The following is a 13610-nucleotide window of genomic DNA, read 5'->3' as shown; positions in this document are numbered from 1 at the left end:
TCCGTGCCCCTTGTGTGGTTTCTGAGGCATGTAAGCTGTTAGTTGTGGTGGTAGGGCCACCCGCTAGCACTCCAATGAAGACTCCAAATGTGGCCTTGTAAGTGGTGGCTTCTCTGTTCTCACAACTGGATCCACCATATGACAAATCAGGTTCTCTACTTTCTCCACTCCTATTCAACTTAGCACTGGAAGTCTTAGCCAGAGCAATTAGAGAAAAGAAAAAAAAATAATAAAGGGACTCTGAATTTGCAAAGAAGGAAGTACATTGTCTCAAGATCTTAAATGTAAACTCCTTTATAAAAATGCACTGACAGAACTGAAACACAAGTTTATGCTTACATATTCTACTAATATACTATATTACAATATTAAAAAGGGTAAGATAACCTCCAGACATCAAGAGACAGATCTGATGGTTTATGTTATGAAGGGGTGGTTCATGCTATGTTGTGGATTGATTTTTTTCCATGAAATTGTTGAAAAACAAAAAATACTGCTCAGCTAAGCTGAAAAAGAAGAGTAGAAATTGATATATTAGACACTAATCTCCTCCCTCTCCCATTTTGCTTTAAACCAACCCTACAATGATTAATCTTCCTAAACTAGTCTCATTCTTTATATATCTCTTGTCAAACATAAATTTTTATTTTATTGTTACAGTTAAGAAGTTGTATGGAGGGATTGAAATTCCGTCAGTGAGGTATTGAGGTACAATGTTTCTTGGGTGATATCACCCTTTCCCTCTCTTTTCTCCAGTTTCCCTTTCCTGTTCTTACCTACATGTTGCAGAGTTCATTTTTTTACATAGTGTACACTGAATAGGTGACTGCATTTATTCACCCTTCTTCCCTCCTTTCCTGTGCCCCCTTTTTTGCACTCCCTACCAAAAAAAATAATAATAATAACTATACCACCAGCAACAAGAACAAAACATATGTTCACCTCCTGGAATTTGTTTTGATAAATAGTATTTCCGATGTTCAGAGGAGTTATGCCTTTGGAAAAAGAGATAATTTTATAAACTCTACATCACCTTCCCTAGCCCTAATCTATTCAGATGCCAACCTACTTTCCCAACATGAATACTTTCTCAGCATGAATATCCTGGGCTCTTCAGGGAATTTTTCCTTCATTCCAAAGGATGTTATGCTCACCCTAGTTGGTTCCTTTCAAGTGCTTCTCTCAAAAGTACAAAAATCTTCTCAGTTATTTTTTGTTCTTAGGTCATCATTACCTTTCAAAGATCAGGTGAAATCATCACACTCCGGGAAAGCTTGGGACGGCACTCGACCTACATGAACGCAGAACCACTTCCCTCTCATCTTCCCTGCTACAGTGAACAATGCCATATTTGATTCAAAATAAAAACATTCCATGCAATGCCTTGTTAGCTAGCGTCACTCAGCCACTGGAAAATCAGTTCCATTTCCTGTAGAAAAGATGGTCTATTTGTGGCTTCCACGTTTACCAATAACTACTTAAGCAATAGATTGAACAACAGTGGAAAATTTTCCTGTGACAATATACACGTGAAAGTGACATGGGGGCTGGGGATATGGCCTAGTGGCAAGAGTGCCTGCCTCATATACATGAGGCCCTGGGTTCGATTCCTCAGCACCACATACACAGAAAATGGCCAGAAGTGGCGCTGTGGCTCAAGTGGCAGAGTGCTAGCCTTGAGCAAAAAGAAGCCAGGGACAGTGCTCAGGCCCTGAGTTCATGGCCTAGGACTGGCCAAAAAAAAAAAGAAAGTGACTGTGCCCTTTCACAAAACATGAGCGGGCTCTGACTAGATCAAAATGCCCCCAAAACAAAACTTTAATATTAATAATAATAACGATGATAATCACGTTTTATTTTAAATATAAACCAAATGATAAAGCTTAAGAGAAACCAAGCTTGCTTAAAGGAAAATGAGAAAACTGACCTTTATTCTTTTAATGGGAATACATGTTTAAAAATCTTCTGAGAAGTTTCTAATGCCTTAGAGTCTGAGGCTAGGTGTGTGTGTGTGTGTGTGTGTGTGTGTGTGTGTGTGTGTTTGGGGGGGTGGGTACTAGGGAAGGTCTGTTTGGTTTTCCTGGGGTTCGAATGCAGAGCCTGGGTGCTTTCCCTAAGATTCTTTTGCCCAAGGCTAGTGTTTTACCACTTGAGCCACAGTTCTAATTTCTGCTTTTTCGGTAGTTTTTTTGGCCGAGGCTGGCTTCAATCTCAGCCTCCTGAACAGCTAGGATTGGGCTTTATGTCTATTTTCTTTCTTTCTAATTTTAATTGACGAGTTTAATGTATGCCAATATGGACAATGCACAAGTGACATTTCCTTTCAACGCAAATTATGTTTGGAATTAAATTGATTTTCCTCAAGCAGAATATGTGTGGCCCGTCGTTCGTTAGTTTCAGTTCCTTAGCACTAACCATTTACCTGTCTCAAACGTTGGGCCTAACTGAGCAACCACATTTCTTAATATTTCCTTGAAAGCATTTATGTATCTTAAAAGAATTCCTGTGTGCCAACCGCAATACCAGTTGTGCCATTTGTATCCAATGCCATGAAATGGACGGCCCCAGAGATGCTCCCGGGCACGCCCCCAGGCACGCCTACAAGCTGGCCCCCAGGCAGGACCCCGGGCAGGCCCGCAGGCAGGCATGAAGGCAGGCCCTCAGGCAGGCAGGAAAGCAGGCAGGAAAGCAGGCAAGTGAGCCCCCAGGTAGGAAGGTAGGCCCCAAGGCTGGCCCCCAGGCAGGACCCCGGGCAGGCCCGAAGGCAGGCCCTCAGGCAAGCAGGAAAGCAGGCAAGTGAGCCCCAGGTAGGAAGGTAGGCCCCAAGGCTGGCACCCAGGCAGGCAGGCAGGCAGGCAGGCCCATTGTGTTGGCAGAAACAAGGTAATCTCAAAAGGCCAAAGATCACATCTTCTCCTTCATATGCAGTATCTAGGTGTTAAATCTTTTTTTTTTAATGTACATAGCTGTTTAGCTAAAGTACAGGCAATCATTCTTCAACTCTAGGATACCGCCTTTGACTCCTTGTTAGTCTTAAGATAGTCTTAACATGCGTTTGAAAAAATATATACAGTTTTATTCCATTAGAAAATGTAAGGAGACTTTAGAGTCACAAAGCAAGGTCACCACACCAGCCGCCCTGTCTGTCACGGATGAGTCCCTCAGGGACCTACGCCTGGTCTGGACCCATTTCTGAGAACCTTCCAAACCAAGAGGTGGAAGTATGCGTGGCTTTTGAACAAAACTGAATGGAAAATAATCTGTTCTGGCTAATAATACAGAAACACGGTATGTTTTATTATTTTCCTCATTGAGCTGTATCTACCTGCTGAACCGATCCGATACCACACCCATGATACTTAGAGGAAAGGGGTCTTACTTTCTGCTGTGAGGAATAAAGCTGAGACCTGCCCCACTCCCAGCCCTGGGCCCCCGCATGGTAGTCCCAGGGGCCCCTATGGTTCTCAGGCTTGGAGCAGCTCTCTGTTAGATGTGGCATGGAGGGTTCTGTGGAGGCCCCTGTCAGAATCCTTATTCAGAGAAGTTTGGAAGAATACTGAGGCCCGTCTTGTGAGAGGGGACATTTCCATCCACCACTGCAGCCACCTGCATGGGACCTGGGCAGTGCTGTTGAAGAATCACACCTCTCACTCTACCATTACCCTCCTGCAGCCCCCAACCATAGGGCAACCCAGCCCTTCACTACCGCACCTCCTCCTCGGGCAGCTCCGTCAGAACCCAGACTTGGCTCCTAAGAGCTGAGCAGAGAACAACTCTAGGGACGATCATATCCAATCGGAATCACCCACAAATTGCTAACCGTGTCTAGTTATTACATATAGCACATTTCATCAACCACATAACGAAAATAAATAAGCTGTGAACAGTACTTTGTGTACATTCTGATGTGCTGTTTGTTGTTGTTTCTATGTGAGTCCTTTGTTTTTCTTCTTTGTCTTGCCTAATTACATTGCTGCTATACAGTTACACGAATTTAATTTTAATCTTTTCAAAAAGGAAATTAAACTGTGAATGTACTTATTTTTATAAATCTCCCATGCCACCCCCTGCAACTCTTAATGCTAAGAACCTGCCAAGCTCATATTTTACTACAGAACAATATTCTCAATTTAAGCCCACTTTAAGGGAATAAAATCGTATTTTGAGAAGCAACAGCTAACCAAGGGGAAGTGTCCTCATCTGTCATCAAACCGTGAGATTTGGGGCCACTTAATCTTTTCTCCCAGATTCTCATTTTCCAGCTGAGGAATTTGGTAGCGAAATTGAGGGTTTCTCTTCATTAAACAAGAACCATTCTAGGTGAGGTGTGAGACTCCTGACATTAATCAAGAAGCATCGCACCCCTAAATTGACATGCTCAATTGAACTTTCTTTGTACAACTATTTAAAGCTGATTTTAAAAATAAATTCTAAAAGAAAAAATGTTATCAGAGGTCCTTCAGAAATCATCCTTTCATACCATCTCATTTCACTGAGGAAGAAACAAGGTATGTGTAAGTTTACAAAATAGAAGCTGGGTTTATATTTTAACCTCTAGTCTCAGCTACTTTTGTAATCTGGTCTTGTATTTTAATCTTAACTCTCAGCTATTCATGAGGCTGAGACATGCGAAGACTGAAAATGTGATGCTTGCCACAACTACCTGGAAAGTTTGAAGCCAAGTCGGGCCTTACCATATCCAGGCACGATCTTCAAAGGCTCCACCCTTGCTTCAGATGTGTGAGGCCCTGGGTTCAGCCTCCAGTATCACCAAAATGAAAACTCATAAGCTATAGAATGCTGTTGCTGGGACACGGCATTGCTAAGAGCTGAACCTGGCCGTTCCTCCCTGGGTTCTATTTAAGTGCATCACAAAAGGACCACAGCGCTCTTGTGACTGCTGCTCTATATCCAGGTAGAATCTTGTCCTCGGTGTTCCCATTCCATTTTCTTCATATTGGTGATTGTCAACTCTCCAGATGGTGTGAGAATTGGGGTGATCGTTTACCACTTCACTTGATTGTTCCTATTTTGAAAGTTGAGAGCCTGTAGAAATCAACCCGGCGAGTCTCTAGCACTGGGGAAAGGCTTTATCATTTGGCAAATAACTGAAGCAAATTGAAATTGATTTCTTGAAGGATAACAGTGGAGCCAACCAGAAAGGATGAAATTTAAGATGACGTTGGGTGATAGAAGGAGCCAACATCTGGGTCTTCGTGACTGGGAGTGGATGAGGGTCACATGACACAAATCCCAGATGCTTCGCATATAAAACCAGCTCTTCCAGATTCAGAATGCCATGACAGTAAACATAATCTAAGGACCTGAAAGCCCACAGAAGAGTCAGCTGATGATTTAAGTCAGCCCAGCCCTGAGTGCCATACACACATCATACTGTGAAGCACACATCATACTGTGCGCAACTGATAGAGATATGAAGGTGTGTGCTCTCTCATCCTCTCCTCCCTCCTTCACAAAAGAGGAACTATTTGTTGCTTGGAAACTAATGGGCTTAACAGGTTTTGGTGTGTTTACCTGCAGAACCAATAACCAGGAGAATTTTGGTGGGGCGGGGTGGGGGGGGGTCGAACAAGTCCAAAAGGACTAGATTCATCTGTATTTGATGAGGAAGAAAAGCTCAGAAAAAGAGAATGGAGTCATTATGAGGATTGTAGAATGACCAAGCCACTGTGAAAGCAGGAGAGAACTTAGCGAAGTTTGGTTGAAGGCAAGGTGGAAATGCCTGGAAAGCAGAATGAGAGAGAACTGAAGGTTTCTAACAGGCGTTGCTCAATCCTTTCCATAGTAATATGACATGGCAGATAGGTTGCAAAGAGAGCCAACTATCTTTAAGTCACATTCATTTTCAAATTTTCAGTCCTACACGATCTATGGTTTTCACAAAGCTAAACTTATATGCAGAATCATCCACTTAGATGCTAAATTATACACTTCAATAGGGCTCTAACTCAAATGCCCCATCTCTGAAGAAGCCCACTGCTATTTATATGAAAATATAAATAAATGCTGTATTCTTTCAACTTCTTAGACAGCATGCTCTAGTCATTAAGGATGGTCCCATACATTCTGATTTTTCTCGCTTTTCAGGCCCATGGTTGTTCATTCTCCTTGAAATCAACTGGCCACTGGACTCCTCTTGACCCAGTGAAAGGTGAGCAGAAGACTGTCAGCAAGTGGGTGACTCGCCTGTTCTCCTGACCACTGCCAGTTAGCCCACCACACAGCCATCACGCTCCAGTGCTCAGACTTCCCCCCAGCTGGGTCGGTGAACCATGATGCACGGACTGCAGGAAACTCCTGGCGGGCACACAAAGTGCCCCAAATAAACTTATGGTATGAGAGTCGTTACGCTTTGTGTTTGTTACTTTAGCATAAGGCAGCCTCTCTGACGGACACATAATTTATATGAGCCTCTAATGAAACACTCTTCTGTTTGTTTTATGATTAGGTTATTGGGAAATGCTTATTATCAGCTCACAGTCAAGCCCATAAGTACTTTGAGGGCAGTGGAATTATTATATGTGTGTCCTGTTGTTTTCCAATTAGGATGAATACAGTGAAATGGTTAGAATTGGTGGATGGATAAATATATCATAAATAACAGCAGTTTGGCTACTGCTATGGATCTCGATTATTATAATGGTCGTGCTATAACAAAATTAGAGGGAGTACGGTTTAACATGGCTTACTAAATGTCCTAAAACTATGAATCTCCATGGGCAGCATTTAAAAATTACTTGCATGGTTTGCCCCATGCAAGAATGATTATGTTACTGTTCCCAGTAATCAAAGAAAAATCATTTTAAAATAAGCCTTAATAAACACAAAAGATAAAGCTGTAACATACCAAAAATGAGCCTTGAAAATATGAATGGTATGAATATAATAAAACTCACCAATGTTTAAATGTTTTCTTCAATTATAATTCAAATGGAAGCCTTATGAATTAATAGACTCTGTGGTAAATACAGTAAGACTGATAAATTGAACCTTCCTTGATTATTTTAGTACCAAGTAAATTTCCATGATAAATGTCACAGGCTAGCTAAATGAGTTTTCATTCTCTAGTAGAGCAGTACAAAAATCAAACCCGATGAAAAATCACAGAATGTCATAAGGTCAAAAAAAAATAAGAGCTTTTCTAAAATCCAATCTGATTCATCAACAAATTCCATGAAGACAAAAGTTCCTCAGGTTGAAAGCAAAAATTAAAGAACAGCAAAAATATAATAGGGAAAAACAATCACTCATGATTACACCTTCGTTAATTTCTTATCCTCCTCTCACTTTTCTGAAATAAAAGTAAACATATTAATATCCTCTCTTCATATTCGTCTTCCTATTGTTTCCAATAATGGTTAAACTCAAGATTTTAGTATCTAATAATTTATAATAAAAATTGTTATGGGGGGCTGGGGATATAGCCTAGTGGCAAGAGTGCCTGCCTCGGATACACAAGGCCCTAGGTTCGATTCCCCAGCACCACATATACAGAAAACGGCCAGAAGTGGCGCTGTGGCTCAAGTGGCAGAGTGCTAGCCTTGAGCGGGAAGAAGCCAGGGACAGTGCTCAGGCCCTGAGTCCAAGGCCCAGGACTGGCCAAAAAAAAAAAAAAAAATTGTTATGGAAATAATAAAAAGAAATACATAAACCAACTTTGAAATATATGAAATATATTATTATTAATTAACTAATTAAATTTCTGCCTTTCCTAAAAGATACATGGTCCTCCCAAAGAATCTGAAATTTCTTCAGGGCATCACTCACTTGAGTGGCTCCGTACAATGCAGATTTGAAGATAATTTTTTTTCTTTTTTTTAGATTTTCATGTTGATTATATACAACTTGAGACACAGTTATGTCCTGATAAACATAACACAAATCAAGACTATCAAACAAAAGGGAAAATGCATTTCATGCAGCTAACCTGTGGAACATCAGTGCTCAGCAATACAGTACTGGGGGGAGACAGTTATGGACCTTTATAATCATGTGATGTTGACCTTCATGATCACATGGCAGGCTGTAGCTGCAGCTCACAGTCCCTGTCCAGAATCAGAGTATACTGCATATAACTAGCCAGGACACAACATTCAAACCCTGAAATAAATTCTTTATAAAACGAGGTTGTTTTGCACTGTCATAAACTTGGAAAATGGTGAAGTGAAACCAACAAATGTGGAAGACTACCCCTCGTGTTATTTATGAATAAATTCCATTGATTTTCCTTGTGAATTCCATTTTAAATTGTTTTCTACCTTTGCGTGTGTGTGCGTGTGTGTGTGTGTGTGTGTGTGTGTGTGTCCACGCCAATAAAAGGATTGAACTGCTGTTCTCATTCTGCTTCCTTGCTCATCTCTGGTATACCACTTGATCTATGCTTCCATCCCAAATTTTGCTGGTGTCCTGGAAGGACTTGTCACGCCCAGGATGGTTTCAAACTTCAATCTGTTGGTCTCAGCTTCCTGAGTATCTAGGATTACAGGCATGAGCCACTGGAAGAGGCTTCTTTGCCTTTTTAGGTTGAATATTTAATACATTTAAATTGAATGTAATTACTTATATCTCTGAGTTTAAATCTACCATCCTGCTATTTGGATATTTATTCTGTTTTAGACTATCAATCTTTGTTTGTGTGTGCTTTCTGACTTATTCTGAATTAACTAACATTATTCATGTCCATTTTATTATGGGCTAATAACTCATCATTTTTAAATGAAATTCTTTATTTTTTCCATTCGCTTACCAAGGTTGTTCTAGCACAAGAGATGGGATTTTTTCTGTAACAAACAACATTGTAAATATTTTATGCTTTGTGGACCACAAATGGTCCTTTGGGTATCTTCATGCTGATCCAGAATCTTGGCTGGAATAATTTATCTTCAGTTTGATGAATTTTAACTCATTAAAAATGGACAAAATATTTAAACAAAGAAAACATACTAGTAACACATAACCAACAAAAAGACAGTATCATTCATTGTTAAGATAATGTAAATTAAAACCACCAGGATATGACACTATGCACTTATTAGAATGGCTAAAACTTTAAAATCTGATAGGCAGGGATTTTGACAACTCTAAGTTTTACAAATTGCTCATACAAATGAAAAAAAAAATGACAGCCAATTTGGAAAACAAGTTAACATTTCTCATATGATATATATACAATTGCCATACTCGTAAGCCTAAATTAAGCAAGATAAATGAGAATATGCATTCATATACACACTAAAGATATACAAAATTGATGGTATCCTTTTCATAGAAGCTAAAAATAGGAAAGAAAAATGTAAATGGAGAACAGGCAAACTACATAATGGAATACTACTTCACAGTGAAGATGAACAGACTACTGATAGTCCCATACTGAATCCCACGGTGAATCCCAAAATAATTAATATAATGCATACAGTTGGACAAAATGTATAAACTGATGCTGGACACTGGTAGCTCATGCCTGTAATCCTGGCTACTCAGAAGGCTGTGATCTGAGGATCGTGGTTCAAAGCCAACCCAGGGAAGGAAAGTCCATGAGACTTTTATCTCCAATTTTCCACTAAAAGGCCAGAGATGAAGTTATGCCTCAAGTATAGAATGCTAGCCTAGGGCTGGGGATATGGCCTAGTGGCAAGAGTGCTTGCCTCCCATACATGAAGCCTTGGGTTCAATTCCCAAGCACCACATATACAGAAAACGGCCAGAGGTGGCGCTGTGGCTCAAGTGGTAGAGTGCTAGCCTTGAGCAAAAAGGAGCCAGGGACAGTGCTCAGGCCCTGAGTCCAAGCCCCACGACTGGCAAAAAATAAATAAATAAATAAAAATAGAATGCTAGCCTTGAGCAAAAGAAGCTTAGGGCCCCAGGATTGACACTAGAATAAAAAAGAAATGAAAAAAAAAAGTATAGACTTCACAATTTTGTTTATATGATGTTTCCAAACAATGCAAGCTTATAGAGACAGAAATCAGATCTTTTTTACCAAGAGCTGGCAACAGTATAGTCTACAAAGGACATAAAAGAACTTGGGGGATGATAGAACTATTCTATTTATTATAGTGATGAGGCAGGAGTGTGAATCTTTGTCTGAATGCCTATAACTGAATTAAAAAATCATACATCAATCCTAAAGAAAGCAGTTGTGTTTGATTGTAGAAAGCAAACTCTGACTATGTGTTTAAGCTTTAAAATAAAAATCTAAGAAATTGTTTTGCTTGCTTTCCATATCTATGGCTCTGCTGGGACTTATCATGGAAGAACTAAATAGCTTCTTCTGTTGTAGGGAACATTTCAGCAGGAAAATATCATAAAGGAATTGGTATTCTGTACAGTTTCTATGACTTGAAGAAAAGTTTGAGTGAAAGTATCTATCACATAGCCAAACGACGCAGCTCTAGTGATTATTCTGAGTTGAACTGAAAGATCCTATGTTCATGATATACTACATATCGTAAAACTGCCTTCAAAGACCGACAATATATGCTTGAAATGACATCAAATGTAAATCCATTGTATATCCTAGAAAATTAAGAAGAGTGAGGGAAGAGGTAGCGAGGGGAGGGATGGGTGGAATGTGGAAAAGGTGGCATTGATGGAGACATATTATTTATAGTCATTAGCTACTTTGTTAAATGGCAACTCCTTTGTACAAACATACCACATATATATTTTAAATAAATAAATAAAACTGTTAAGGAAAGGAAATGTACTACTTTGAAGACAGAACAGAACAGAGAATGCCAGAGGAATGACTGTGATCAAAAAGTAATATATACCAAAAAAAAAATGGCCTTGTTAAAATAAAACTCCCTTGTACAACTAATTGGTGTCAACTGAAACAAAAGGAAGAAAAAAAAATGACTTCACTCACCAAGAATTTTTCTAGGCTAATTTTCTTTAAGTTTAAAATACATGCATAAACAAGAAACCTTAAAAATTGGTAAACGTGAATGTTAACATTAAAAATAAGTGTATATTAAAATTATAAAAAAATCAAGTGACCAGAAAACATACTAGCAAATCATGACGTGGGTAAATATAATAAAAGCTCTTACCTAACTATAAGACATCATTACAGCCAGATGCTGGTGGCTCATACTTGGAATCCTAGCTACTCAGGAGACTGAGTTCTGAGGATCATAGTTCGAAGCCAGCCCAAGCAAGAAAATCTGTGAGATTCTTATCTCCAATAAACCATACAAAAAAATCCAAAAGTGGAGCTGTGGCTCACATGCTCGAGTGCTAACCTTGGTTTGATATGACAATGATATTTTGATTTGTCTCTTAACTACCTAATCTTTCAGAAGTATACACCTATTTATTTATGGGTAAAATTACACAAATCCCTTGGATTTTTTCCAAAACAATTGGAGATGAGTAGTAATTGAGTAGAAGGAAAGATGAACTCAAATCAGAACCAAGGCTTCTTGAAGATAAGTGATACCATTTTTCGCTACTTTTGCACGTACTTGAAATACTCAATGTATTTTGTTCATTATAAATGATAGGCTGAATCAGCTCCATTTTCCTGCCTTTCAAAGTCGAATGCTCCTTTACTGTCAGATTATACTACCACAGTGCCTCCTTGCTTTTGTTTAATAATTTGTAGCAGAGACTACCATTCAATGCTGATATTTTTCCCTTTTAGTAATAAAACTGTCAACTGAACAAGCATTCTCCTCGCTTCCCTTGCAGCTAGAAGATGGACACATGACCATGCAATGGTCATGCGAAGTGCGCATATGTGATTTCTACATCTGCCAGATCTGACCACATCCCATGACCCTTCGTACAGACTGAACAGGGAGGCTGCAGTGACTCATCTGGGACTGTGCAAGGAAAGGAAAGACTTGTGGGAGCAAGAGAAACATCTGTCTCCTCTTGATGTCTAAATCATGCTTCATTGTTGAATATTTTTCTGATACTTGAAATAGGAGTTGCATCTGCTAGCCCCTTGTGCTTCTGACAGTTTTCCCATTGAAATACACATAAAGTGGGGTCATTTCCTTCAGTAGGAAATGTTGAGGTGTGTTTGGCTGTGGAGTATGATTTGGCTGCTTTCTCCCGCCTGGAAGCACAGTGCAATTTTCATTTTCACATAAAGGAGCAGCAGCAGAAGTTCCATAGTATTCGTTCTTTGTTCAGTTAAGAATTGCCTATTGGGGGCTGGGGATATGGCCTAGCGGCAAGAGTGCTTGCCTCCTATACATGAAGCCCTGGGTTCAATTCCCCAGCATCACATATACAGAAAACAGCCAGAGGTGGCTCAGGTGGTAGAATGCTAGCCTTGAGCAAAAAGAAGCCAGGGACAGTGCTCAGGCCCTGAGTCCAAGCCCCAGGACTGGCAAAGAAATAAAAGAATCACCTTCAGGGACAACACAAGTATGATCTAGAGTATGGATGTGACATGGTTTCATACTTTTTAATACACTTCGATGAACTCAATTGCATATATATACATATATATGTATAAGAGATTAGTTATCTAAAAATATGATTACTGAGATCACAAGCAAGGTTAAGCCTGCCAGACAGGAATTGCTGATAACTTTCAAGGGTAGTTCATGGTAAGGAATACTGGAGAACTTCTTAAGATAAGAAAATCCAGTGACCTCATGGGGAAATTGGTCTCAGGTAGAATAAATGCACAGTTAGATATATTGATTCAGTGATACAATGGCCGTGGTGCTTGAACTCGGGGCCTGGGTGCTGTTCCTGAGCAAGGCCGGTGCTCTACCACTTTAAGCGACAGCTCCACTTCTGATTTTCTGGTGGTTAACTGGAGATAAGAATCTCAGAGAGACCTTTCCACCGAGGCTGCCTTTCAGCCGTGGTCCTCAGATCTCAGGATCCTGAGTAGCTAGGATTACAGATGTGAGGCACTGGTGCCCAACATGATGCAAATTCTTTTTTGTACTTAAGTATTTATTTGTTATTTGACACCTCTCCACCTATGCATATTGAAGCTCTGGATATCAAAATATGTTGCAAGGAAAATGTTTAAATTAGGAATTGGTATGGGCTTTGAAATGAGCATTTGGCAGAACCTGGCCATTACAAATAGAAAGAAAAGCAATGCTTCTTTGCCGGAGAATGTTGGGCATTCAAAACAAATTGATTTTTTTCTTATTGTTGTTATAAAGGTTATGTACAGAGAGATCACAGTTATAAATGTGAGGTAATGAGTGCATTTCTTTTTATACAGTGTCTCCCCTTCCCTAGCTCTCTCCTAGTTTTTCCCTCCCGTTCCTTATAGGAACTCTAGAATGTAAAAAGCACATTTGCAATCACATTAAGAAACGACAAACTAGAAAAATGTAGACTCTGAGATTAGGCTGGCTTTGTTCTAATCTCAGCTGTGTTCTAATCTCAGCATTGTCCCTTTTTTTTTTACATATTCATCCTTTCTGTGACTATTACACAATTATCTTTAAGTAGTTATACAAAGGAGTTGCCATTTAACCAAGCAATTTATGAATACAACCCATTTTGATCAATGTCACCCCTTTCAATATTCTCATCCTTCCTACCTTTCCCACCTCTTCCCTCACTCTTCTTATTGTTCATGTACACTGGATTCTTGACCAAATTCT

At 39.7% G+C, this 13610-nt stretch overlaps 1 long non-coding RNA gene across 1 annotated transcript; it reads right to left on the bottom strand.

The window, feature by feature from the left end:
* Positions 1-11661: 11661 nt before the first annotated feature.
* Positions 11662-12723, bottom strand: LOC125364109. The gene is made up of 2 exons (XR_007213414.1): positions 12383-12723; positions 11662-12173 (listed from the first exon to the last, which is right to left on the bottom strand). It is a non-coding gene; the product is annotated as an uncharacterized LOC125364109 (long non-coding RNA).
* Between the last annotated feature and the right edge of the window lie 887 nt (positions 12724-13610).

Source organism: Perognathus longimembris, chromosome 15, assembly GCF_023159225.1.
Source record: "Perognathus longimembris pacificus isolate PPM17 chromosome 15, ASM2315922v1, whole genome shotgun sequence".
Classification (NCBI taxonomy): Eukaryota; Metazoa; Chordata; class Mammalia; order Rodentia; family Heteromyidae; genus Perognathus; species Perognathus longimembris.
This window is presented reverse-complemented; position numbering and strand designations above follow the sequence as displayed.